Below are 4,014 nucleotides of genomic sequence, written 5' to 3' on the forward strand. Positions count from 1 at the left end.
TATTTAAATATATAAAAGTAATTCAAAAATTTTGAGATTCAGTTTTACAGACTTTGCTTATCGTGTCGGAAATGTTAATCATACAAAGATTAAGTTTAAATTTAGTCGAAATTTCTGGGTCATCACAACATAGCTTGTCTAACATCTAAGCAAACAGCGGAAGACTTCTAGGAAACCTGAGAATAAACATGCTAACAATTGTCAACACAAAGGTTGGTGAGTTTATAGTTTTAATGTTTCGTATAATCTGTATATAAAGGTGGATCACAAGATTTCAGTTGTTTCATCCATAAACGTTTATCAAAATATTCTACAAGATTGAGCACCTTGGTAACTAAACTTAACGTATATATAATTTGTACCCTTTGTATAATCATCTTAATAATATACGCAAACCAACGTGTACGCTTCTCAAATAGCATACGTCCGTTAAAAGGCTAGTGCTCTAGCTCGGATGGGGATATCAAGCCCTATGGATCCATATACTACTACTCGCGCCCACCAGTTCTTATAACTGGCAGTTACTAGTTACCAAAGTTAAGGGATTTTCGGTTCAAACTCAGTGTAGAATTTAGTATGTACTTGTATCCATTGTTTTTAAAATAAAGTGCATGTATTCTCAGCCCAAAAATATAGATTGCAAAAGCAATTAAAAAGGGAGCAAATGAAACTCACCTTAGCAGCATATAAAGTCGTTCACCAAAATGCGATCGAAACTCGGATTACCAAATAACCGTAGATCTCAACCTAGAGAACATATGTTGGTCAATAAATGTCTATCAAGCTAGGTCAGGTCATAGTGTATAACAATCCTAATGCTCGAGATCGACATACAAAAGTTATCCAAAGTCGTTTCAAAAAGTCAATTTTGACAATAATTCAACAAAGCGAGACGTGCCTTATATATGGATTTATTTACTTGGCTGGTAATATTCAAAAATCTAATTTATCATTCTTACAAACAAGTTTCAAAAGCAATTTCAATCAATGTCAATCATAATTCAGTTGATCATATCTCTTAATTCGTTCACCGAAATTACGCGATTTCTAAATGAAAAGTTATTGATTTTTCGCCAGCTTTTCAAAAACATGCATATCATATACCTTTTATCAGTAATATATGTATTTACTTCGTGATTCATCATAACTGTTTAACGACAAAATTTAGCATACAAGCATGCATAAATATATATACTCGAGCACTAGACATGGATACACAATTAATGTATAAAAGATAAAATATGAGTGCTTACGTATCAATATTGAGATTCAATATTGTAGGAAAGTACGTAGACGCAACAGAGATGATAAACACTAGATTTGATTCACAAATATACCCTCGAACATTACCCATAACCTCCTTGGCAATAACCCATAATTTCCTTAGCTCTATCCCGCTCAAAAACCCATTTTGAAGGTGACACGCTCATAACCTCGTCGTAGTATTTTAGGTATATATACTACTAATAATAATATTATAATAAGATTAATAATAATAATATTAATAATAATAATAATAATAATAATAATAATAATATAAAAAAAAAATAATACAGAGGAATGAATCAAGCTTTTATAGTATGTGGCCTGCTACAGTACCTCATGCGATCGCATGAGTTTTCAGTGTTTTTGCCATGCGATCGCATGGCCGCCTTATCCTGTTTTTGTTTGCTAGTTCGTCGACATCAAATAGTATTTACTGTAGCAAATAGTGTTTACTGTAGCAAATAGTGTTTTCACTGTAGCACTGTAGCAAAATTCGGTTTCACTGTAGCAAATAGTGTTTTACTGTAGCAAATAGTGTTTTACGGTAGGAAAGTCGTTTTTACCTGTACATATATATATATACATACATATAATTGTTCATGAATCGTCAAGAGCAGTCAAATGTAATTTAATACATGAAACAGTTCTAAAATTTTGTGATTCAACTTCATAGACTTTGCTTATCGTATCGGAAACATTAAATCATTTAAAGATAAAGTTTAAATTTGGTCAGAAATTTCCAGGTCATCACACTGTACGTGAGATAATACCAAATAAGAGAATATTGACATTATCAAAAGAAACCTCTCATATTAGATATTAATTAAATATTAAGATCTCTGCATAAATTACTATCTACACTATCAATTCATTTCTCTTAATTCATATAAACATGTTAATTATTACAGTAGTAGGGGATATAAAGATTATACAAATATTTATGACATAACAAATTTGAAGACCCATGTGTAAATACGAGTTTTAAGTATGAGTGTCAAATAAAGATAATTATACTTATAATTATAAATTATAATATTCTTCAATTATAAGATAATCAATTTCAAAATCAATATGTCAATAATATCACTAGAGGTTATTGATTTGTTGTAACTGCAAATCCATTTAAATAACGTCATCATTCGATACAATTACACATATATTATGCCCGCTCATTAATAATCGTGTAATGCACAGACTCAAAGTCTGATATTTACATTCGCAAAAAACATAAAATTACTACTTCCGTGCAACATACAGGCTCAATACCGTTATTTACATTTACAAAAACATAAATTTAAAATTTCCGTGTAACGCACGGGCTCATAAAACTAGTATAAAAAATAGAGCAGTAAATCATTCAAAGCCAGACTCACTTTAACTGATCCACCTTCACCAAAGAATTTTCTAAATAAATTGAGTATAATCTAGTAAAAAGCGAATATATGATACAACATTGGCATTTAAACATGTTTGTATCCTCAACTTAAACAATGGTTTCTTACCGAGACAACATAAATGATTGAAGCCCAGCAGATTGTCGACCAGTGTACATGCCAGGAATAGTTTGCAGGTGGTTTTGGCCCATGCAGCGTTGGCCCACTAACTGATTGACGGTTATCTGCGAGCCCGCAAAAAGAGAGTTATGGGCCTGAAATGTTTGACGTGCCTGAGATTGATGTTGGCCCAAGCCCATGTTTGGCATGAATGTAATAGCTTTTGGGATCCCGTAGCTTTTTATAAGGGAAGTTAGTCGAAATGACTCATTGCTTAACGATATAGCTTGAAATTTCGAAATTGCCCAAATGACCCCTGATCACACATCAAACACGGTGCGTGCTGGACCGTGTGTTGTGTGTTCCATTAGTCGTTGATACGTTTTACCTGCTTATTAGAACATTTTTAATGGTGCATGTGATATTACAGGCAGTTTATACATTTTTTTAGCCAGAAAGTGCAAAATGTCTGTGATGGGTCAATGTCAGTTTTTAACTCTCAAAATAACTCAAAATGTCAGTTTTTTAGCCAGTTTTGTGCAGGATTCACCAGTTTTATTTTTTACATTTTGTTAATAAAATTAACACATTTATTAAATAAAACTAATGATATAATATTCAGTCAGATAGAAAAAATTACAAAATACTAGATATAAAAAAGTACTAAAATAATTTTTTTTTGCAAAATACTAAATAAAAAAGTACTTAAATTAAGAAGAAAAAAACAAGGATCAAACTAGTGAACTACTCGTCATCTTCGGATGATTCTTCTGTTTGTTGACGATGAGCTTGTTTCAAAAGTCGTTGCTCCAAGAAAAGTTGACGTTGTTGTTATTGTGTGAGAGGACGATATTGAGGCATAACGATTGGGATTTGTTGTAGATTATTCTAGTTTGTTGAACTACCACCCAAATAGCTTCCGTATTGCAGCCGTTCGTTGTAGTCATTGAGGTTTGGTAGTGTTCGATTTGGGTGTGACATGATTTTTTAGATACAGATAAAGTGTTTTGTGGGTTTTTGTTGATGAAGATGAAGATAAATATTGAGTATAGTATGTATATATGGAGAAGAAGAAAATAATATTTAAAATTAAAAAAAATTTGGAATACAAAAATATATAAGGAAAACGGTCGGATGATCGTTGGAGTGAGTCAACAAGCATTAACCAATCACACAGCGACACGTGTAACTAACATTTTTTTTTTTTTTTGGCGTCAGAAGCCCAACTGACGTCCCAAGCTTGTTAAAACTAATG

The sequence above is a fragment of the Rutidosis leptorrhynchoides genome, chromosome 8 (genome assembly GCF_046630445.1).
Source record: "Rutidosis leptorrhynchoides isolate AG116_Rl617_1_P2 chromosome 8, CSIRO_AGI_Rlap_v1, whole genome shotgun sequence".
In the NCBI taxonomy this organism is placed as follows: domain Eukaryota; kingdom Viridiplantae; phylum Streptophyta; class Magnoliopsida; order Asterales; family Asteraceae; genus Rutidosis; species Rutidosis leptorrhynchoides.